This window comes from Coregonus clupeaformis, chromosome 3, assembly GCF_020615455.1.
Source record: "Coregonus clupeaformis isolate EN_2021a chromosome 3, ASM2061545v1, whole genome shotgun sequence".
Taxonomy (NCBI): Eukaryota; Metazoa; Chordata; class Actinopteri; order Salmoniformes; family Salmonidae; genus Coregonus; species Coregonus clupeaformis.
The window spans coordinates 42,685,959-42,710,575 of record NC_059194.1 but is presented as its reverse complement, the minus strand read 5'-3'; the positions used below and the strand labels follow the sequence as shown (position 1 = coordinate 42,710,575).

Genomic DNA, 24,617 nt, shown 5'->3' with positions numbered 1-24,617 from the left:
TTCAACAGGATGTAGTATGCTAATGTTAACTAGCTGACCTGCCATTTTAGCCAGGTAGCCTAGGAAAACTAAAACTAAAAGCTTGTACTGTATGACAGAGTCATAGACCGTTTATGCAACATGAAAGAGGAGGATGGCATTGGCGTTTCTCTACAAGTAGGGTGAGTCAACATGTTTTTTCTACTTACACACACAGAAATCAGTACCGTGGACAGCCACATCATATTTAGCTTACATTGATTGGACTAAATTGTTTTTGGTATATTTTAGTTGTCGTAGGTGATTAGATGATGTTGAAGTTAAAATGGTGCTGGAATAGTGGAGGCAGCACCTGTTTTCTTTGTGAATTGCAGTAACCGTGGTTCTAAATCAATAGTTGTTTAGTAGTCTGAAAATTTGGAAACATTAACTTGCTAGACCATGCTGTAGGTCATGTCTCATCACGTATAACTTTAGCATTTTAGCTAATTAGCAACTTTTCAACGACTTACTACTTTTTAGCTACTTTGCGACTAGTAACCCTTCCCCTAGCTAACCCTAACCCTTTAACCTAACTCCTAAACTTAACCCAAACTGCTAAACCAAACCCTAGCCTAGCTAACGTTAGCCAGCTAGCTAATGTTTGCCACCTACCTAGACTTCATAACATATCATAAGTGTAGCAAATTCGTAACATATTGTACTTTTTGCAAATTTGTAACATATAATATGAATTGTAATTCGTAACATACTGTATCATACGAAATGGGTGATGGACATCCACAAATGAATACATACCATATGAAACATAACATAACATATCATACTAAATGGATAGTCTCGGATTTACGTACATAATAATATGGAATGCTCTGAGACCAGGTTGCTTATGCCATAATTTGTACATCTCCATTGTTATATTGCTTGTATAGGTCCATCATCATTTTATGCAATGTTAGAATTATGCATTTAATTGTTTTGCTTACTTTGTGTAATATAATTAGCTCATGTGCTTTTCTCCACGAGGAGGGGATACTATATAATGTTGTTGGGTCTGTAGCCACATTCTCTTCCCATTCAAATATTTTTGTTCACATAATTCCATTTCACATTGCGAGGGTTGTTTTGTTTGCGCAAGGCGATGTCAGTGCGTCGGTATATTGTCTATAAAAGTGGATCCTCATGATTGTATTTTCCTTCCCTTTTAGACCACATAATAAAATACTCCAAATGGTAGGTTTACCTCTGAGTCCGCGTCACTTGCTCTCTCGCTCGCTCTCTCTCTCTCTCTCTCTCTCTCTCTCTCTCTCTCTCTCTCTTCTCTGTCTCTCTCTCTCTCTCTCTCTCTCTCGTGACATTCCCGTTGCTAATGTGAATTAAAAATTGTACATACAGTATTATGTACATTGAAATGTCCTTGCAATAACTACATTCAGTGAGATTTTTTATTTTTATTTTACCTTTATTTAACTAGGTAAGTCAGTTAAGAACAAATTCGGCCTACAATGACGGCCTACACCGGCCAAACCCGGACGACGCTGGGCCAATTGTGCTCCGCCCTATGGGAATAAGCCCTATATATACCTCTCTCTCTGCCTGTCTCTCTCTCTGCCTGTCTCTAAGTGAAGATGGAGTGAGCAGTGATACTGTATAGAGGCCCACAGCAGACATCGAGGCGATTCTCTTATCCTTTGCCATATTTCTCCAGGAGAAGGGCACTATTTTCCTCAGTAACCAAATCCCTTAGCTCATGCCCCGTCCCCTCACACTTCTCCCCAGGCCTAGCTCATTTCCAACCAGATCCTCTCCACCGCTATCTCTCTCCCAGCCCCTCTGCCCCTGTCCTACCCTATAGCTCCCTCCAGTTCCATCTGACTCAATCTTGGTCGTGGGAGAGCCACAGCGCTTGCAGGCTTTTGTTCCAGCCCAGCACTAACAAGCCTGATTCAGCTAATCAAGGGCTTGATGACTCGAGGATCCTTAATTTTAGGTGTGTTAGCTCTGGGCTGGAACAAAACCCTGCATGCCCTCTCTGCACACCTTTCACTCTCCAGCCCCTCTCCCCCATCCCCTATCCTGGTCCGCTCTATCTCCTCTTCCCAATTCAATTTCAATTCAATTTAAGGGCTTTATTGGCATGGGAAACGTATGTTAACATTGCCAAAGCAAGTGAAGTAGATAGTAAACAAAAGTGAAATAAACAATAAATATTAACAGTAAACATTACACTCAGAAGTTCTCTCTCTCTCTCTCTCTCTCTCTCTCTCTCTCTCTCCCACTCTACTCCGTCCCTCCTCTCTTGTGTCTGTACATCCACAGTGCTACAGTGTGAGTGATGGAACAGAGGCCTGAGGTCAGAGAGAGAGGGCTCAAGCCCAGAGACTGAACAGTAGTGTAGAATGTCTGTCTGGCAGGAGCAGGCTTTGATGGGCTCTAAGATGTCTTTCCTGTTTTCTACAAAGAGGGTAAAAACCGCACAGCTGTTGAGAAAAACACAGTTACTTATGTTTTCTGTCACTTTATAGTGCTTTGCCTCTATTATATTTGAGAACATTGTGCTTCTATTTCACATTATAGAAAATATTGTATGTACCAAGTTCTGTTAAAAAAAAAAATACATACAGTACGTAGATAAGCAAACATAGATCAGTCTTCTGCAGCCTGCCTGCCAGAAGATGTTTCAAGTCTTCTGAGGTGCTGTATCTGCTGCTGACTCAATCCACCTATCATCATTTAGGTTTAGATTCCAGCACTCTCACACAGAAAACACCCAAAGGCAAAAAGCCTCCTCAGCAGAAATTCTGTAAGGTAAATAAATAATTAACAAATCATTCAGGACTATATTTGGTGCAGCACAGTGGAGGCTCCTCAGAGGAGGAATGGGAGGACCATCCTCCTCAGTGAATTTCATAAAAATCTAAATAGTGAAATATTAAAAAAGTTATAATTTTTAACTAAAACTATGCTAAATATATTCACGTCACCAAATAATTGATTAAAACACACTGTTTTGCAAGGAAGGTCTACAGTAGCCTCAGCAGCACTCTGTAGGGTAGCACCATGGTGTAGCCGGAGGACAGCTAGCTTCTGTCCTCCTCTGGGTACATTTACTTCAATACAAAACCTAGAAGGCTCATGGTTCTCACCCCCTTCCATAGACTTACACAGTAAGAGCTCTTGCACCTAATCAAAGGTTCAGAGAATGAATCTAATACTGAAAGCATAAGCTACAGCTAGCTAGCACTGCAGTGCATAAAATGTGGTGAGTAGTTGACAATAGTGAACTGTTTCGCCTGGTCACAGACAGCTGATGTGTTGTGCACTGCAAAGTCCACAAGCAAAGTGAAAAGGTGAGAGGAGGAGAGCACGTAGATAGTTGCGAGAAGGAGTTATATATACAACGAGCAAAGTCATCATGCTGTTTTTATGTGGCTGTTATGAAAGTGAACTGTGTTTGCGTGTGATCAGGGGTGTATTCATTCCCCAATTCTGTTGAAAAATGTTTCTTAAACAGAAGCAGACGGAACGAAACGGGGATAAACATACCTGAATTTGTACAATAGAAACTCTCATTTGCAACTGTTGGACTAATGATTACGCCCTAGATCAGCCTAGATGCAGGCAAGAGTGTGCAAGGCGGTATTGAATGTGTCACTGTCTGTCACCTTGATTACTGAACAATTATCTCGACCTGTGTTGTCAATTTTAATTCATAGGCTAGGTTGTAGCAACCTCATGATGGGTACAGGAAAAAAATCAAGTATCATTTAGTAGCCTAAACCTATCAATGTATATACACTATATACATTGAGCTGGGTGAACGGGAATATGAATGACATTCATCCAGTACGCTGTAATAGAAATAAGGCCATGCAGCATTACCCAACCTCACCCCATCCCACCCACACCCCAATATATTTATCTGCCCCTCTTTCCAATGAGTGTGGAAAAGTCTGTTCACAACAAGACTACTTGTGATTCCCTTTTTCTGTCTCTCCCTCCCTCCCTACTCTCTCTCTCTCCATCCCCCTCCCTCCCTGGGATTCTCTTTTTTTGTCCCTACTCTCTCTCTTTCTCTTTCTTTCTCTCTCTATCTCCCTCCCTCCCATCCTCACCTCATTCTCTCCTGTGAACCCCAAAGATGATTTTAATGCCACTTATCCTAAAGTGGCGTGAAGGATGGCAGCGTGGCTGAAGAGAGCAGCCACAGCGAATTTCTTCTCTGACTACACAGGCCAGGCGGGGGGATGCAGAGTAAAGACAAAGTGACAAGCTGAATCGAGGAACTGGTAGAAATAGTTAAATATTTCAGGAAGGTCAGGGGGGGAGCAGCTGCTTTCTGCATGGGAGTGGTGTGTGTGTAGATGTGATGACTGAGGTTTTACGCTTGGTTGTTCCTATAGTCCCATTCGGACTGACATTCTGTGCAGAGAGCAACACAGAGGAGGACATAGGCAGGGTGACACATGAAGGGATGCAGGGTGAGGCAGAGCAGAGGTAGGGGAAGCAAGATGAGAGGGTGCGAGAGAGGCAGAGTGAGAGAGAGAGGAAGAGTGAGGCAGGGAGAAAGGGGAGAAGAGGAGGAGAGACAGAGGATGGAATGGAGAGGCAAGGTAAGGCTGAAGGCTTCCCTCTCTCCTCTCTCTGCCTCTCGCACTCTCTCAATTCAAAGGGCTTTATTGACATGGGAAACATATGTTTACATTGCCAAAGCAAGTGAAATAGATCATAAACAAAAGTGAAATAAACAATAAAAAATGTACAGTAAACATTACACTCACAAAAGTTCCAAAGGAATAGAGACATTTCAAATGTCATATTATGTCTATATACAGTGTTGTAATGATGTGCAAATAGTTAAAGTATAAAAAGGGAAAATAAATCAACATAAATATGGGTTGTATTTACAATGGTGTTTGGTCTTCACCCTTTTGTTGTGGCAACAGGTCACAGATCTTGTTGCTGTGATGGAACACTGTGGTATTTCACCCAATAGATATGGGAGTTTATCCAAATTGGATTTGTTTTCAAATTCTTTGTGGGTCTGTTTAATCTGGCAGAAATATGTGTCTCTAATATGGTCATACATTTGGCAGGAGGTTAGGAAGTGCAGCTCAGTTTCCACCTCATTTTGTGGGCAGTGTGCACATAGCCTGGCTTCTCTTGAGAGCCAGGTCTGCCTATGGCAGCCTCTCTCAAAAGCAAGGCCATGCTCACTGAGTCTGTACATAGTCTTAATATTGGGTCAGTCACACAGGTCAGGTATTCTGCCACTCTGAACTCTCTGTTTAGGGCCAAATAGTATTCTAGTTTGCTCTGTTTAAAAAACAATTGTATTTCCAATGTGTCAAGTAATTATCTTTATGTTTTCTCATGATTTGGTTTGGTCTAATTGTGTTGCTGTCCTGGGGCTCTGTGGGGTCTGTTTCTGTTTGTGAAAAGAGCCCCAGAACCAGCTCTCTCTCTCTCGGCAGTGTTAATATTGATGATGTGATTGGTTTCATAAGCACTTTTAACCTGGTCTAAAATACTTGCAAGCATGTGTGGGTATAAAGGGGTCTGAGTCATGGCGATAGTGTGTGGTAGGTACACTCCTCCACTTCTACACTTCTCTAACTCTGTTCCATCTATACCCACTGTGTATGTGGTCTATATCTATATGGCTATAGCAGCGTGACTGGGGTATGTTGTGGTTGTCTGGTAGTGCAGTGAACAGATAAGGCCTCTCACCCACTTCTAACCAGACTACAAGTTACCTGTGTTCATGGTTATTATAATAATAATAATATGCCATTTAGCAGACGCTTTTATCCAAAGCGACTTACAGTCATGTGTGCATACATCTTCACGTATGGGTGGTCCCGGGGATCGAACCCACTACCCTGGCGTTACAAGCGCCATGTTCTACAAATTGAGCTACAGAGGACCACATGGTTAAAGCTCTTCCTGTGTGTTATACTGTTTGTTTACATTACACTTCGGTCGCAGATAGAACAATGAGGCAGGTTTTTCACCGGATGTATAAATGTGAAGCCTCCGCTTGGCGTTTCCACTCACTACCACGGTAGTGAGAGGAAGCCCAGTGGCCGGTAATGGGAGAAGATGGAACGAGATGGATTTTGGCCGACATTCTGCTAATTTTCTCATCAATGAAACATTTGATCTCAATATAGTTTTCTGTTCCCAAACCTAGAATATGTTACGAACAGAGTGGACACATTTTTGTAAACTTTACCCTTTGCCCAATTTTTATTTATTTATTGCGTTGTTTAGAAGGAGTGGAAAGGTGAATTTAGTTATTGCACACTCGCACTTCAGAGTAGGCGTTCCCTAACGGAAATATGCAAATGTAGGCTAGAACGCGCCAATAGGATCTCGCTAGCTCGTGCTTGGCTATGCCCACCTTGGCTGTGGTCTATCTTGGTTAAGTTATACAAATATTTGCCTTGTTGCAGGGGAGGGCCTGCAGAGAACAGACAAACTCACTCGCTCACTCACTCACTCACTGGTGGAGGTGAAAGGAAGCTTAATTAGAAACCAGTTTAACTATCTCAAAAGTAAATTGCTTGTGCTTGTTTGTGCTGGGACGTACACTAAAAAGATAAAAGACAGAAAGAGGGAAAAACTAAATGATGATAGGGAGAGGGAGAAGGACACATGACAGATGGGCGGCAGGTAGCCTAGCGGTTAGAGCGTTGGGCCACTAACCAAAAGGTTGCTAGTTCGAATCCCCTAGCCGACAAGGTGATAAATCTGTCGGTGCCTTTAAGCAAGGCACTAGAACCCTAATCCAGGGTTGCCGTTGATAATGGCAGACCCCGTGAACCCACTCTGTGAGGGTCTCAGGGGGTGTTGGGATATGCAAAAAACACATTTCCAATTCACACTTGTACATATGTGAAATAGGACAAAAATAAGCACCCACATGTTATAATGCAAACTGTATTTTGCCGACGCTCCTGAATTCAGCGTCCCGAGCGGACTGGGTGTGGATGAGTCAGAGCCCGCCAGGGAATTGGCTGTGTGTGTGTTTCTTTGTGTCTCTGTGTGTGTATGTGTTATCTGTGTATATGCTATGCATGCCTGTGTGTGTGTTTCTTTGAGGGTGTCTTTTGGCTGTGAGTGAGTGAGTGAGTGAGAGAGAGAGAGAGAGAGAGAGAGAGAGAGAGAGAGAGAGAGAGAGAGAGAGAGAGAGAGAGAGAGAGAGAGAGAGAGAGAGAGAGAGATACTTTTTTAAGTTCAGGCATTCATTCCGACGCGTTAAGACTAAGGTTTGGGATAGGTTTAACACACACACACACACACTGGAAACACAAGGTGCTGGGATTCAGTCAGCTTGTGTATGAATGTGGGAAGAGAGTGTGTGTTTGTGTGTGTGTGAACCCTCCCCCTTTTAACACCCTCTGATACCCTGACTGTCAGTTTGGTGAGAATCACACCTGTTATCGCCATAGACATCACACTCCAGTGTGTGTCTGTCTGCGCATGTGTACCTTGCGTGTGTGTGTCTTAGCCTTCTGTCTGCTGCTGTTCCCTTAGGGGTGCGTTCAGAGGCTAGCATTGATTCACACTTGACACCATCTCCAGCTGCATCCACAGAGAGTGGGGGGGATCGGTTACGATGTGTTGAATGCAGCTGTAGTTTTATAGGGTTGCTAAGTTGGACTGAACTCATCATGAAAAGCCCTTCAACTTCATCCAGGTATTCTACAATCTCCCAGAATAGCTTTAGTGCTCACCAGGCGGTAGAGCCCAATTCTGGGAAGCCCAATGTAGCAACCCTAGATTGCTAGCACACTGGTGTGGGTGTTGTTAAGTCACTAACTGCTAACTGCATTGACAGTAGGAGATGTGCTGTGATGTGTGCTACGTTAAAGTAGTGGCTGTGGGAAATGGCTACTGTTGCGCTGTATGCTAAGCTAATGTAGTGTTGTGCTGCTTTAGGAGCTACGGCTACTGCTGTGCTGTATACTAAGCTAATGTAGCGCTGTGCTACTTTGGGGGACATGGGTGTAATGGAGCAGAGAGAGATTACTGTTCTACATTACCTTCATTATCTCTGTGGTCGTTCCTGAAGAGAGAACAATATCACGTTAGCTTATAATGGGATTGTTCTTAAGGGCAGTGTGTGTGTGTTTTGGCTAGTCATGCATGGGATGTTTCAAGGGATACAAACAGACACACAAGCACGCATACCCTTTTAATGTGGGTCATATGGCTATACAGTATCTTTCTCATACAAAATGCTCATCTCACACAGGTCGCACTCTACACACACTCAATAGGCCTACACACCAAACTCACTCACTGCTCTCAAACTAGGCCAAACTATAAACCTCATTTGAGAAGTTTTATTCTGGATTTGTATATAGGAGACGTGTAATTTTTTTATAATTATCTTTGCCCTGTTAACTTATCGTGACGACATCCAAGCTCTCTTACGCACAAGGAAGTAATATAATTCTAAACAGCAATGTAATTTTTTGCTGCTAGCAGTAAGAAGTCATCATCTTTTTAAATCAAAATGTCAATTTATATTTAAAGTCTATCGGCTGTGCCTGGAGCCACCACTAGCTCTCCCCCTCTCCCATTCTCTCTTTCTCCCCCTCTCCCATTCTCTCTTTCTCCCCCTCTCCCATTCTCTCTTTCTCCCCCTCTCCCTTTCCCTCTGCTTACTCTTCTTTCTCTCTCTGTCTTCCCCTTCTTCTCCCTTTCGCTTTTTCTCTCTCTCTTTCTCCTTCTTACTCTCTTTTTTTTCTTCCGATTCTTGTCTCTAACTGGCTTGTGTCTATATGTAGAGCCAAGACCCTGCTTGATTGATGATGAGTGAGAGTGTCAGACTGATTGACTGGATTGCTTGATTAGAAGGCAGTGCTATCTCTTCTATCTCCCTGAATATTACAGACTGCAAAGGGAAGCACAGCCGCGAGCTGCCGAGTGACACTTCCAGATGAGCTAAACCACTTCTATGCTCGCTTCGAGGCAAGCAACACTGAAGCATGCATGAGATCTCCAGCTGTTCCGGATGAATATGTGATCACACTCTCCGTAGCCGATGTGAGTAAGACTTTTAAGCAGGTCAACATTCACAAGGCCGCAGGGCCAGACGGATTACCAGGACGTGTAGTCCGAGCATGTGCTTACCAACTGGCAAGTGTCTTCACTGACATTTTCAACATGTCCCTGACAGAGTCTGTAATACCAACATGTTTTAAGCAGACAACCATAGTCCCCGTGCCCAAGGACACTAAGATAACCTGCCTATATGACTACCGACCCGTAGCATTGACGTCTGTAGCCATGAAGTGCTTTGAAAGGCTGGTCATGGCTCACATCAACACCATTATCCCAGAAACCCTAGACCCACTCCAATTTGCATACCGCCCCAACAGATCCACAGATGATGCAATCTCTATTGCACTCCACACTGCCCTTTCCCACCTGGACAAGAGGAACACCTACGTGAGAATGCTATTCATTGACTACAGCTCAGCATTCAACACCATAGTGCCCTCAAAGCTCATCACTAAGCTAAGGATCCTGGGACTAAACACCTCCCTCTGCAACTGGATCCTGGACTTCCTGACGGGCCTCCCCCAGGTGGTAAGGGTAGGTAACAACACATCTGTCACACTGATCCTCAACACGGGGGCCCCTCAGGGGTGCGTGCTCAGTCCCCTCCTGTTCACCCATGACTGCAGGGCCAGGCACGACTCCAACACCATCATTAAGTTTGCAGACGACACAACAGTGGTAGGCCTGATCACGACAACGATGAGACAGCCTATAGGGAGGAGGTCAGAGACCTGGCCGTGTGGTGCCAGGATAACAACCTCTCCCTCAACGTGACCAAGACAAAGGAGATGATTGTGGACTACAGGAAATAAAAGAGGACTGAGCACGCCCCCATTCTCATCGACGGGGCTGTAGTGGAACAGGTTGAGAGCTTCAAGTTCCTTGGTGTCCACATCACCAACGAACTATCATGGTCCAAACAAACCAAGACAGTCGTGAAGAGGGCACGACAAAGCCTATTCCCCCTCAGGAGACTGAAAAGATTTGGCATGGGTCCTCAGATCCTCAAAAAATTATACAGCTGCACCATCGAGAGCATCCTGACTGGTTGCATCACCGCCTGGTATGGCAACTGCTTGGCCTCCGACCGCAAGGCACTACAGAGGGTAGTGCGTACGGCCCACTACATCACTGGGGCCAAGCTTCCAGCCATCCAGGACCTCTATACCAGGCGGTGTCAGAGGAAGGCCCTCAAAATTGTCAAAGACTCCAGCCACCCTAGTTATCGACTGTTCTCTCTGCTACCGCACGGCAAGCGTTACCGTAGTGCCAAGTCTAGGTCCAAAAGACTTCTCAACAGCTTCTACCCCCAAGCCATAAGACTCCTGAACAGCTAATCATGGATACCCGGACTATTTGCACTTTTCGTTAAGGGCTGTAAGTAAGCATTTCACTGTAATGTCTGCACCTGTTGTATTCGGCGCATGTGGCCAATAAAATTGTATTTTATTTGCTTTGAGTGTGTTATCTGTGTAATATGTCAAGAGACACTGGCCTTCCCTCCCTACCTATGCCCATCTCTCCCTTCACCCCTCCCTCCCCTCCCCTCCTCTTATTTCATCTCACTTCACCCCTCCTCTCCCCCAGACAGTGTGCCTCTGTTTGGGTATAGTAGGTTTTCCTCCCATTCCCCCTGGTCGTATAGAGCTTTAAGGCAGCCATTCCATTATGGGCCAATCTGGCCCAGTCATGTCACCATCAGTGGGCTGTTACCACACTGGGCTGCTGTTGACAGGCAAACAATGGCAACACTCCAGCTATTAACAGTCAACTGGAGGAGAAGAATGGACAGAGACCTCATGTGGATCTGAGAGTGTGAGTGTGTGCGTGTGTGTGCTTGATTGCATGCGTGCGTGAGTGTGTGTTGCTCATGGTGTAACTTTAATACCTCAGGCCCCTGTGGTCAGTGTCTAGTATGGAGACTGTTGTGTAGGTGAGTATGTGTCTACTCCGAGGACAGCAGGGCCCAAAGGCAGACATTTCTGGAGCTTTTGACAGAGGTCACGTCCTCTGTTCTCTCTAAGAAGGAGCTGGCCATCTGGAAACACAGCAAGGAGTAGAGAAGGAAGGGCGAAGGACATAATACACTTATTCTGTTACTTACTCTCTTTGCTCTTGCTTCCATCTTAAACCACTCTTTTCAGACTCCCTCTCAATCTCTTATAATGTAGTACCATGTGACTAGACACTCTCGAAGTCATAATAAACTATAATTCACTCTCACTGGTTGTCTTTATTCTCTGTATGTCTGGGCAACATATAATTGAGAGGCTACAGAAAGTGAAGCTTGAAAGCGCTGTAAAAAATATAATATAACATATACTATGATTGATTGATTAAACAAACTCCTGTTGTAATTGGTGCTTTTGATCAACTTGTATGCTACTTGTTATTCAAATCCCTGAGCACGATTTTATGTTATTTATCTTTAGCTGTAATGCTCACTGTTTCCCTGTTTCTTTCCAGGCTGAGAGAGGGAGGATTTCCCTCTTGTATTACCTGGCTGACCAGTGAGGTCTCCTAGTATTGAGGAGTTTCTATTCCCATTGACTGAATTTCAGACAGCGAACCTGGTGAGTAACCAATGGGAATACTTAGCTTTCAAATATCTGGAGGTCATTGGCAACTTTTCAGTTTGTGTGAGTGTGTAAGTGCATGTATGTTTGTCTGTAATGTGCGTGTGTGTGTGTGTGTGTGTGTGTGTGTGTGTGTGTGTGTGTGTGTGTGTGTGTGTGTGTGTGCGTTAGTTCATTGCTCGCAGTAATGTACAGTGATGTACACCAGAGCCATTGATATGAGCTAGTTATTACCACAGCATGTCTGATTTTACACATACGTCTCAGTAGGGGTAATCCTGTTATTGGATCTCTGCATTGGTGATACATACACACCCTGCAAGTCGCGGGGAAGATAGGTCCGTTTGTGTATGAATGTGGAAGGGTGTATGCCTGTGTGTATGCGTGTGAATGTGTGTTTCTAACTGTACCCTGCGAAGCTGCGTATAATGTGGTTCAATCAGCCTCGGAGCAGCAGCGCTAGACTGGGTCTTTCTGCTGATATCTGTGTTGTTATCCACTATCTCTCAGCCTGCTGTCTGCCTGGCCTCCATTGCTTTGATCCATGCACACTTAACATTGCTGCAAATTGCTTGGCTTTAGATTTGTCCTCATTAAACATTTAAAACACAATCTATATTCACAGCCAGATGTGGTGATGTGTGGGTAAGTTTGTTTGTATGTGTGTGTGTGTGTGTGTGTGGGTGTGGGTGTGGGTGTGGGTGTGGGTGTGGGTGTGTGTGTGTGTGTGTGTGTGTGTGTGTGTGTGTGTGTGTGTGTGTGTGTGTGTGTGTGTGTGTGTGTGTGTGTGTGATGGGCGGGTTGAGTCATAACCCTCAGTACGGTTATATCCACAGGCCATGCATTAAATATTGTGTGGATGAAGGGCGGGCGGATTGACTAAAGAGAAAATTATACCTTAAAAAATCCTTAAATGTATCATTCATGTGCAATTTATATCTATAGGCTACATTGAGGTTTTTCTTTCATTGTTTTAGGCTATCTGGCATTAGTGTGTACAGTGAGGGAAAAAAGTATTTGATCCCCTGCTGATTTTGTACGTTTGCCCACTGACAAAGACGTGATCAGTCTATAATTTTAATGGTAGGTTTATTTGAACAGTGAGAGACAGAATAACAACAAAAAAATCCAGAAAAACGCATGTCAAAAATGTTATAAATTGATTTGCATTTTAATGAGGGAAATAAGTATTTGACCCCTCTGCAAAATATGACTTAGTACTTCGTGGCAAAACCTTTGTTGGCAATCACAGAGGTCAGACGTTTCTTGTAGTTGGCCACCAGGTTTGCACACATCTCAGGAGGGATTTTGTCCCACTCCTCTTTGCAGATCTTCTCCAAGTCATTAAGGTTTCGAGCCTGACGTTTGGCAACTCTAACCTTCAGCTCCCTCCACAGATTTTCTATAGGATTAAGGTCTGGAGACTGGCTAGGCCACTCCAGGACCTTAATGTGCTTCTTCTTGAGCCACTCCTTTGTTGCCTTGTCCGTGTGTTTTGGGTCATTGTCATGCTGGAATACCCATCCACAACCCATTTTGAATGCCCTGGCTGAGGGAAGGAGGTTCTCACCCAAGATTTGATGGTACATGGCCCCGTCCATCGTCCCTTTGATGCGGTGAAGTTGTCCTGTCCCCTTAGCAGAAAAACACCCCCAAGAGCAATGTTTCCACCTCCATGTTTGACGGTGGGGATGGTGTTCTTGGGGTCATAGGCAGCATTCCTCCTCCTCCAAACACGGCGAGTTGCGTTGATACCAAAGAGCTCGATTTTGGTCTCATCTGACCACAACACTTTCACCCAGTTCTCCTCTGAATCATTCAGATGTTCATTGGCAAACTTCAGATGGGCCTGTATATGTGCTTTCTTGAGCAGGGGGACCTTGCGGGCGCTGCAGGATTTCAGTCCTTCACGGCATAGTGTGTTACCAATTGTTTTCTTGGTGACTATGGTCCCAGCTGCCTTGAGATCATTGACAAGTTCCTCCCGTGTAGTTCTGGGCTGATTCCTCATCGTTCTCATGATCATTGCAACTCCACAAGGTGAGATCTTGCATGGAGCCCCAGGCCGAGGGAGATTGACAGTTCTTTTGTGTTTCTTCCATTTGCGAATAATCGCACCAACTGTTGTCACCTTCTCACCAAGCTGCTTGGCGATGGTCTTGTAGCCCATTCCAGCCTTGTGTAGGTCTACAATCTTGTCCCTGACATCCTTGGAGAGCTCTTTCGTCTTGGCCATGGTGGAGAGTTTGGAATCTGATTGATTGATTGCTTCTGTGGACAGGTGTCTTTTATACAGGTAACAAGCTGAGATTAGGAGCACTCCCTTTAAGAGTGTGCTCCTAATCTCAGCTCGTTACCTGTATAAAAGACACCTGGGAGCCAGAAATCTTTCTGATTGAGAGGGGGTCAAATACTTATTTCCCTCATTAAAATGCAAATCAATTTATAACATTTTTGACATGCGTGTTTCTGGATTTTGTTGTTGTTATTCTGTCTCTCACTGTTCAAATAAACCTACCATTAAAATTATAGACTGATCATTTCTTTGTCAGTGGACAAACGTACAAAATCAGCAGGGGATCAAATACTTTTTTCCCTCACTGTAAGCTTTAGAGCATAACTGTACGCGCGCCAAATAGCCTACATGCCAATTGCCAAATGCTTTTGGGAACGGGCAAAAAAAAGTTATCATCGATCCACGGAGGGAGGGAGGGAGGGAGGGAGGTGGAGAGGGAGGGAGGGAGTGAGAGAGAGAGAGAGAGAGAGAGAGAGAGAGAGAGAGAGAGAGAGAGAGAGAGAGAGAGAGAGGGACATTTCTAAAAACCTGTTTTTGCTTTGTCATTATGGGGTATTGTGTGTAGATTGATGAGGGGAAAAAACTATTGAATCCATTTTAGAATAAGGCTGTAACGTAACAAAATGTGGAAAAGTGAAAGGGTCTGAATACTTTCCGAATGCACTGTATCTATACTGCCAAGATGGGGGGCCTTTAAAATGGGCTGCAACTAAGGGCAGACCACGCTCCCTGCCACGTCCACCACCTAAGCCCCTTTTTGATCCAGAAAAACCCTGGAGAGGGAATGAGCGTGTGTGTGTGAGCACTAGGGCTGACCCCATTTATTCGACTGGTAGATTGTTTGGTCGATAGGCTGTTGGTCGACCGATATTTCTTTAGTCGAGCAGTAGCAAAAAATAAATACAAATATCATGGTGTACAAAGACACCTGTCTGATTTGCGCCTGTCTGAGTGGACTAATCCATTGTGGAAGCCGTGGGGATGGCACAGTCCATCAGTCTAAGACGTGCTACTAAAATTGTTTATGGTTATATTACATACAGTTGACGTCGGAAGTTTACATACACAATTTTTTCACAATTCCTGACATTTAATCCTAGTAAAAATTCCCTGTCTTAGGTCAGTTAGGATCACCACTTTATTTTAAGAATGTGAAATGTCAGAATAATAGTAGAGAGAATGAAGGTCATTGTCCATTTGGAAGACCCATTTGTGACCAAGCTTTAACTTCCTGACTAATGTCTTGAGATGTTGCTTCAATACATCCAAAATATTTTCCTTCCTCATGATCTATTTTGTGAAGTGCACCAGTCCCTCCTGCAGCAAAGCACCCCCACAACATGATGCTGCCACCCCCGTGCTTCATGGTTGGGATGGTGTACTTCGGCTTGCAAGGCCCCCCTTTTTCCTCCAAACATAACGATGGTCATTATGGCCAAACAGTTCTATTTTTGTTTCATCAGACCAGAGGACATTTCTCCAAAAGTACGATCTTTGTCACCATGTGCAGTTGCAAACCGTAGTCTGGCTTTTTATGGCGGTTTTGGAGCAGTGGCTTCTTCCTTGCTGAGACGGCCTTTCAGGTTATGTCGATATAGGACTCGTTTTAATGTGGATATAGATACTTTTGTACCTGTTTCCTCCAGCATCTTCATAAGGTCCTTTGCTGCTGTTCTGGGATTGATTTGCACTTTTCGCACCAAAGTACGTTCATCTCTAGGAGACAGAACGCGTCTCCTTCCTGAGCGGTATGACGGCTGCGTGGTCCCATGGTGTTTATACTTGCATACTATTGTTTGTACAGATGAACATGGTACCTTCAGGCGTTTGGAAATTGCTCCCAATGATGAACCAGACTTGTGGAGGTCTACAATATTATTTTTTTCTGAGGTCTTGGCTGATTTCATTTGATTTTCCCATGATGTCATAATTTTCTGGAATTTTCCAAGCTGTTTAATGGCACAGTCAACTTAGTGTATGTGAACTTCTGACCCACTGGAAATGTGATACAGTGAATTTTAAGTGAAATAATCTGTCTGTAAACAATTGTTGGAAAAATGACTTGTATCATGCACAAAGTAGATGTCCTAACCGACTTGCCAAAACTATAGTTTGTTAACAAGAAATGTTTTACTCCAACCTAAGTGTATGTAAACTTCCGTCTTCAACTCTATGTTTTGTGCGTATGAATTGAATATTGCCAAATGCATCAGTAAAAAATAGATTTAGCCTATTGTAATGCAACCCTTGCATTTAATAGATTGCAAAGCAGCCGAGACTGCTCCTCCTCCTGGTTCGGGCAGGCTTCGGCGTTCGCCGTCCCCGGAGTACTAGCTGCCACCGTTGAATGTTTCGTGGTGTGATTGCTTTGGTCTGTCTTGTACACCTGTGTCTGTTTGTGTTCTGATTACGTGTCCTATAAGTTCCCTGTTTTGTATTGGTTAGATTGTGTGTTGTTGTCTGCCTGTCGTTCGGAGCTGCGTGTTTGCGCTCTGTTTGTTTTGTTTAGTGTTTTCGCATGTTTGCGTAATTCCCTCGCCTCTGTTTTTGTTCGAGGTCGTGTATTGTACTTTTGCACTTTGGACTAGTAAAGTCTGTTGGACGAAGCCTCTGTGTCCTGCGCCTGACTCCTCCACCACATCCACATCGGTTCTTCTGACAGAACAACACACCTACTATGGAGTCAGCAGGAGCAGTGGCGGCACCCAAGTCGCTGGAAGAACGGATCAGCTATCAGGACACCATGATCCGGCAACTTGGGGCCGCCATGGACGAGGTGTCCAACACTCTGCGCCGGTTGGTTACTGGAGAGGTGCCCACGCCTTCTTACACCATCCCATCACCAATGGCCAGTCCTCCTCTCTCAGCACCGGAACCCAGTGGCATTCGGCTCTCGCTCCCGAGGGCATATGACGGTTCTGCAGCCGGGTGTCAGGGGTTCCTCCTGCAGGTGGAACTCTACCTGGCTACTATACACCCAGCGCCCTCGGGATACGAGAGCGTCTCCGCCCTCATCTCCTGTCTATCCGGCAAGGCGTTGGAGTGGGCCAACACCGAATGGAGGGGAATAGACGCCGCTACCATCACCTACGTGGAGTTCTCCCGCCGCTTCAGGGCTGTCTTCGATCACCCACCTGAAGGGAAGGCGGCGGGGGAGCGTCTGTTCCACCTCCGACAGGGGAAGAGGAGCGCACAGGAGTTCGCACTGGAGTTCCGGACGCTAGCGGCGGATGCGGGGTGGAATGAGAGGGCCCTCATCGACCATTACCGGTGTAGCCTACGAGAGGACGTTCGTCGTGAGCTGGCCTGCAGGGACACCAACCTATCCTTCGACCAGTTGGTGGACATCTCCATCTGTCTCGACACCCTGCTGGCTACTCGCGGACGTCCCGAGTGGGGGTCATCCATTCCACCCTCCAGCACCTCCGAGCCGATTCCCATGGAGCTCGGGGGTGCTGGCGCTAGAGAGAGGAGGAGAGAGAACCCGAGGGGGCCACCCCTGCACCAACTGTGGCCGTGGAGGACACACCGCGGCCAGGTGCTGGGGAGGGTCTCCTGGGAGAGGGGACAACAGGTCAAGCACTGGGGAGTCATTTCAGGTGAGTAGGCGCCCCACTTACCCAGAGCTCTCTGTTGGTCACATGAGTATTCCTGTGAGATTTCCACAGGTGGCACCTCATTCCCAGCATAAGGCGCTAGTAGATTCAGGCGCAGCTGGGAATTTTATTGATCGGGCATTTTGTTATAGGTTAGGAATTCCCCTTCGGCCGGGTAGAAGCCCCCTTTCCTGTCCACGCCTTAGACAGCCGGCCGTTGGGGTCGGGGCTGATCAGAGAAGTCACAGCACCACTTAAGATGACGACGCAGGGGGGTCATGAGGAGATCATTCAGTTTTATCTGATTGACTCTCCTGCGTACCCCGTGGTGCTGGGGCTTCCCTGGTTAAGCGCCCATGATCCTACCATTGCGTGGCAACAGAGGGCTCTTATGGAGTGGTCTGCCCAGTGTGTAGGGAGATGTCTAGGTGTTTCCTTAGGGGCGACATCGGTAGAGAGTCCGAACCAAGTGCCCGCAATGTGCATTCCCCCCGAGTATGAGGACTTAGCACTTGTGTTCAGCAAAATGAGGGCAACATGGCTACCACCTCATAGACAGGGGGACTGTGCGATAAATCTCCAAACAGGAGCGGCTCTTCCACGGAGCCGTGTGTATCCCTTGTCTCAAGAGGAGACAGCGGCTATGGAGACTTACATAGCCGAGTCCTTGGCACAGGGATACATACGGTCCTCCACTTCCCCGGTTTCCTCGAGTTTCTTCTTTGTGAAGAAGAAGGACGGGGGTTTGCGCCCGTGTATTGATTACCGTAGTCTCAATCAGATCACGGTTAAGTATAGTTACCCTCTTCCACTGATTGCGACTATGACGGAATCATTACGCGGAGCGCAGATCTTCACAAAGTTGGATCTCAGGAGCGCGTACAATCTGGTGCGCATTAGGGAGGGGGATGAATGGAAAACAGCATTTAGTACCACCTCGGGTCATTACGAGTATCTCGTCATGCCATACGGGCTAATGAATGCTCCTTCAGTCTTCCAATCCTTTGTTGACGAGATTTTCCGGGACATGCATGGGCAAGGTGTGGTAGTGTACATCGACAACATCCTAGTGTACTCTTCTACACGAGCCGAGCATGTAGCCCTGGTGCGCCGAGTGTTGAAAAGACTGTTGGAGCATGACTTGTATGTCAAGGCAGAGAAATGCCTGTTCTTCCAGGAGTCCGTCTCCTTTTTGGGTTATCGGTTGTCCGCGTCTGGTGTGGAGATAGAGGTAGACCGTGTGTCGTCCGTGCGTAATTGGCAAACTCCAACCACTGTAAAGAGGTGCAGCAGTTCTTGGGTTTTGCTAATTACTACCGGAGGTTTATCCGGGGCTTTGGACAGGTTGCAGCTCCCATTACGTCCCTACTAAAGGGGGGTCCGGTTCGTTTGCAGTGGTCAGCTGAGGCGGACAGGGCATTTGTCAAACTGAAGAACCTGTTCACCTCGGCCCCGGTGCTGGCGCATCCGGATCCCTCTTTACCATTCCAAGTTGAGGTAGACGCGTCCGAGACCGGTATTGGGGCAGTCCTGTCACAACGGTCCGGCACGCCACCTAAGCTCCGCCCCTGTGCGTTCTACTCCAAGAAGCTCAGCTCGGCGGAGCGCAATTATGACGTTGGGGACAGGGAGCTGTTAGCTGTAGTCCAGGCCCTAAAGGTGTGGAGGCATTGGCTTGAGGGGGCTCAACACCCTTTCCTCATTCTGACTGATCACCGTAACCTGGAGTACATCCGGGCAGCTAGGAGATTGAACCCTCGTCAGGCTAGGTGGAACATGTTCGTGACCCGGTTTGTTTTTAAGATCACATACATCCCAGGGTCCCAGAACGGTAAGGCAGACGCCCTGTCCCGGCGGTATGACACAGAGGAGAGGTCCATTGAGCCTACTTCCATACTGCCGGAGTCTTGTCTGGTGGCTCCGGTGGTATGGGAGGTCGATACGGAAATCGAGCGGGCACTGCGTGCACGACCCTACTCCCCCGAGTGTCCTGTGGGGCGGACGATGCGTTCCGCTCGAGGTTCGTGATCGTCTTATTTATTGGGCTCATACATCACCCTCCTCTGGACATCCAGTTATTGGCCGGACAGTGCACTGCCTTAGCGTGAAATACTGGTGGCCAACGTTAGCTAAGGATGTGAGGGTTTATGTCTCCTCCTGCTCGGTGTGCGCCCAGTGTAAGGCGCCTAGACATTTGCCCAGGGGTAAGTTACATCCCCTGCCCGTTCCACAACGACCTTTTTCCAAGGCCTGTCGTCTCCTCCCAATGCCGGGTCTCCCTACTGCCCTACAGACCGCCGAGGCCCTATTTACCCACGTGTTCCGGCACTATGGGGTCCCCGAGGATATTGTGTCTGACCGAGGTCCCCAGTTCACCTCCAGAGTCTGGGGGGCGTTCATGGAACGCTTGGTGGTCTCGGTGAGCCTTACCTCGGGGTACCACCCAGAGAGCAATGGGCAGGTTGAACGAGTCAACCAGGATGTGGGTAGGTTTCTGAGGTCCTACTGCCGGGACCGGCCGGAGGAGTGGTCTAGGTATATCCCCTGGGCAGAGATGGCCCAGAACTCTCTCCGCCACTCCTCCACCAATTTAACACCTTTCCAGTGTGTTTTAGGGTATCAGCCGGTCCTGGCACCGTGGCACGAGAGCCAGATCGAGGCCCCTGCGGTGGACGAGTGGATTCGGCGCTCGGAGGAGACGTGGGACGCTGCCCATGTCCATCTGCAGCGGGCCATCCGTCAACAAAAGGCGAGCGCCGATCGCCACCGCAGTGAGGGACCGGTGTACGCACCGGGAGATCGAGTCTGGCTCTCGACTCGAAACCTGCCCATCCGCCTGCCCTGCCGGAAGCTGGGTCGGCGGTTTGTGGGGCCCTTCAAAGTCCTGAGAAGATTGAACGAGGTGTGTTACAGGTTACAACTGCCTATTGAGTACAAAAATATTAACCCCTCGTTCCATGTGTCTCTTCTCAGGCCGGTGGTAGTTGGCCCACTCCAAGAAGATGAGATAGGAGAGACCCCTCCGCCCCCTTTGGTCATCGAGGGGGCCCCGGCGTACAGGGTCCGGACCATCTTGGACTCGAGGCGCCGGATGAGTGATCTCCAGTATCTCGTGGAGTGGGAGGGGTACGGTCCGGAGGAACGGTGCTGGGTCCTTGATCCATCCCTCCTGACTGAGTTCCACCGTGGGCATCCCACGCGCCCGGGTCCGCGTCCTCCTGGCCGTCCCCGAGGCCGGGGTCGGCGCACGGCTGGAGCCGCGCGTCAAGGGGGGGTACTGTCACGGTTTCGGCCGAGACTGCTCCTCCTCCTGGTTCGGGCAGGCTTCGGCGTTCGCCGTCCCCGGAGGACTAGCTGCCACCGTTGAATGTTTCGTGGTGTGATTGCTTTGGTCTGTCTTGTACACCTGTGTCTGTTTGTGTTCTGATTACGTGTCCTATAACTTCCCTGTTTTGTATTGGTTAGATTGTGTGTTGTTGTCTGCCTGTCGTTCGGAGCTGCGTGTTTGCGCTCTGTTTGTTTTGTTGAGTGTTTTCGCATGTTTGCGTAATTCCCTCGCCTCTGTTTTTGTTCGAGGTCGTGTATTGTACTTTTGCACTTTGGACTAGTAAAGTCTGTTGGACGAAGCCTCTGTGTCCTGCGCCTGACTCCTCCACCACATCCACATCGGTTCTTCTGACAGACCTAAACGTTTGGAAATGATAAGTTAACTTTCTCATTCATAGCCTTAAAACAATGAAGGCTGGGGGGCATTTAGGACGTACTGCGGATCGCTAACATATCCTAATGATTATGATCACACTTCCGCAATTCAAATATTATGGTGACACCATACCAAAAGTGGTTTGGTATGGTTTAGAAACTTGGGAACCATGCTTGAGTTATCAGTGTTGCCCCATCACCTGGACATGTTGAAATACTGTATTTTCATGCCTAGAATAAAAACCTCCAGGCTTCCGTCATAACTGTCAATGTTCTTTTTTTTTCAAGAATTTCAGAGGGCAGTTTGGAATAAACAAATCCTGTCCAAATCATGTTCTGGAATAATGGACATTCTGGAGCAATAATTACATAATCAACAGTCTCTAGTAATACTAGTCCCGTGCGAATAGGTCTTTGGTCACGTTCATGCGATGCATATACAGTGGGGAGAACAAGTATTTGATACACTGCCGATTTTGCAGGTTTTCCTACTTACAAAGCATGTAGAGGTCTGTAATTTTTATCATAGGTACACTTCAACTGTGAGAGACGGAATCTAAAACAAAAATCCAGAAAATCACATTGGATGATTTGTAGGTAATTAATTTGCATTTTATTGCATGACATAAGTATTTGATCACCTACCAACCAGTAAGAATTCCGGCTCTCACAGACCTGTTAGTTTTTCTTTAAGAAGCCCTCCTGTTCTCCACTCATTACCTGTATTAACTGCACCTGTTTGAACTCGTTACCTGTATAAAAGACACCTGTCCACACACTCAATCAAACAGACTCCAACCTCTCCACAATGGCCAAGGCCAGAGAGCTGTGTAAGGACATCAGGGATAACATTGTAGACCTGCACAAGGCTGGGATGGGCTACAGGACAATAGGCAAGCAGCTTGGTGAGAAGGCAACAACTGTTGGCGCAATTATTAGAAAATGGAAGAAGTTCAAGATGACGGTCAATCACCCTCGGTCTGGGGCTCCATGCAAGATCTCACCTCGTGGGGCATCAATGATCATGAGGAAGGTGAGGGATCAGCCCAGAACTACACGGCAGGACCTGGTCAATGACCTGAAGAGAGCTGGGACCACAGTCTCAAAGAAAACCATTAGTAACACACTACGCCGTCATGGATTAAAATCCTGCAGTGCACGCAAGGTCCCCCTGCTCAAGCCAGCGCATGTCCAGGCCCGTCTGAAGTTTGCCAATGACCATCTGGATGATCCAGAGGAGGAATGGGAGAAGGTCATGTGGTCTGATGAGACAAAAATAGAGCTTTTTGGTCTAAACTCCACTCGCCGTGTTTGGAGGAAGAAGAAGGATGAGTACAACCCCAAGAACACCATCCCAACCATGAAGCATGTAGGTGGAAACATCATTCTTTGGGGATGCTTTTCTGCAAAAGGGACAGGACGACTGCACCGTATTGAGGGGAGGATGGATGGGGCCATGTATCGCGAGATCTTGGCCAACAACCTCCTTCCCTCAGTAAGAGCATTGAAGATGGGTCGTGGCTGGGTCTTCCAGCATGACAACGACCCGAAACACACAGCCAGGGCAACTATGGAGTGGCTCCGTAAGAAGCATCTCAAGGTCCTGGAGTGGCCTAGCCAGTCTCCAGATCGGAACCCAATAGAAAATCTTTGGAGAGTGCTGAAAGTCCCTATTGCCCAGCGACAGCCCAGAAACCTGAAGGATCTGGAGAAGGTCTGTATAGAGGAGTGGGCCAAAATCCCTGCTGCAATGTGTGCAAACCTGGTCAAGACCTACAGGAAACGTATGATCTCTGTAATTGCAAACAAAGGTTTCTGTACCAAATATTAAGTTCTGCTTTTCTGATGTATCAAATACTTATGTCATGCAATAAAATGCAAATGAATTACTTAAAAATCATACAATGTGATTTTCTGGATTTTTGTTTTAGATTCAGTCTCTCACAGTTGAAGTGTACCTATGATAGAAATTACAGACCTCTACATGCTTTGTAAGTAGGAAAACCTGCAAAATCAGCAGTGTATCAAATACTTGTTCTCCCCACTGTATGTGGCACGTAAAGAGAGCAAGGGTTGAGGGAATAGGGAATGTTTTTCCTAAACAAATGAGGGATTTCGGTTATAGAACTTTTCAGTCAGAAATGGCTGTAATTATGTTGCAGCTTCAGCAACACGGACAGCGTGATAAACACTGTGGTGGTCGCTGCAGCAGGGAGGAGAGCGAGACAACGGGTGCTAGTCACACAGTCACTCGCTGTCTTTTTTTTTAACACAGTGCAGCAAGTCTGAGCCTGGCCCTGCACAATCAAAAGAATTTATTGTGCCGGGCCATTTCTGTGTCTTAATTATTTAATCAAAGAGTGTGCTTAAAGCATCAGACAAGCTCAGTGAATATAGCTTATTTGATTAAAACACATAGGATGTGTCGATATATTGAAAAAAAAACATGTTTAAAAATGTCAACTAATTGATTGGTCGAAAGAACAGAGGACTCTTGGTTGACCAATATATTTTTTTAGTCGGGGACAGCCCTATTGAGCATGCATGTGTGGGTGGGTGCGTGTGTTCATCCATTGTTAAACACACTCTCTCCCGGTCGTGCTGTGTGACAGGCTATATATCCTGTGAGACTCATGTAAGGTCTCTGTCAGGGCATTGGATCGTAATTAACTTGAGCTCTTAGTATAACCATTCACACTGGTACGTGGGTGTTGGGGATTTGATGTGGTTCACAGGCTTCCACAGGCCCTTACCTCCACCAACACCACACATATGCGTGCATGCTCACAGCAGCACACACACACACACACACACACACACACACACACACACACACACACACAGCATCCCACTGGTCCTCTCCTTCACAGGAGCCAGACACATCATTACAGAGCTGACCGGTCAGGGTTAGGGGTTCCTTCTACAATACCTCTCTTGTGCTCTGACCTCTGACCCCTGGCCAGTGAAAGTGGAGGGAGCTTATTATCTTTAGCACTGCCTGATTGGCTCTCCCACAGGGCTTAGAGGGTCAGGTAGTGTGCTGACTGTACACTTTACACAGGGGAGGTTAGAGTATCTCAGAATACCTCCGAGCCTGCTGTGCTGTGTGCTTATGGTCAGTGCCATGCAGTGCTTCAGGAACCATGGCTGCTGATATAGGCTATGAGATATTTCTCTACTTTCAACTTGGAGAATCCATATAGAACTCAGTGGTACCTTCTCCTTAGCAGATGAGTTACTGACTGGCAGGGATAATGATGATATTCCCATTTTGGGGGTTGTGTATCGGTACAATGAGTGTACAAAACATTAGGAACACCTTCCTAATATTGAGTTGCACCTCCTTTTGCCCTCAGAACAGCCTCAATTCGTCAGGGCATGGACTCTACAAGG

At 46.6% G+C, this 24,617-nt stretch overlaps 1 protein-coding gene across 2 annotated transcripts in view; it reads left to right on the top strand.

Moving 5' to 3' along the window:
- LOC121579078 (LARGE xylosyl- and glucuronyltransferase 2) overlaps positions 1 to 24,617 on the top strand; it is a 255,289-nt gene that overhangs the window by 189,599 nt on the left and 41,073 nt on the right. For both annotated transcript variants that reach the window (XM_041893357.2, XM_041893359.2), the window contains one exon: positions 11,521 to 11,627. The gene's annotated coding sequence lies outside the window, so the exon portion shown is untranslated. The remainder of the gene's footprint in view (positions 1 to 11,520; positions 11,628 to 24,617) is intronic.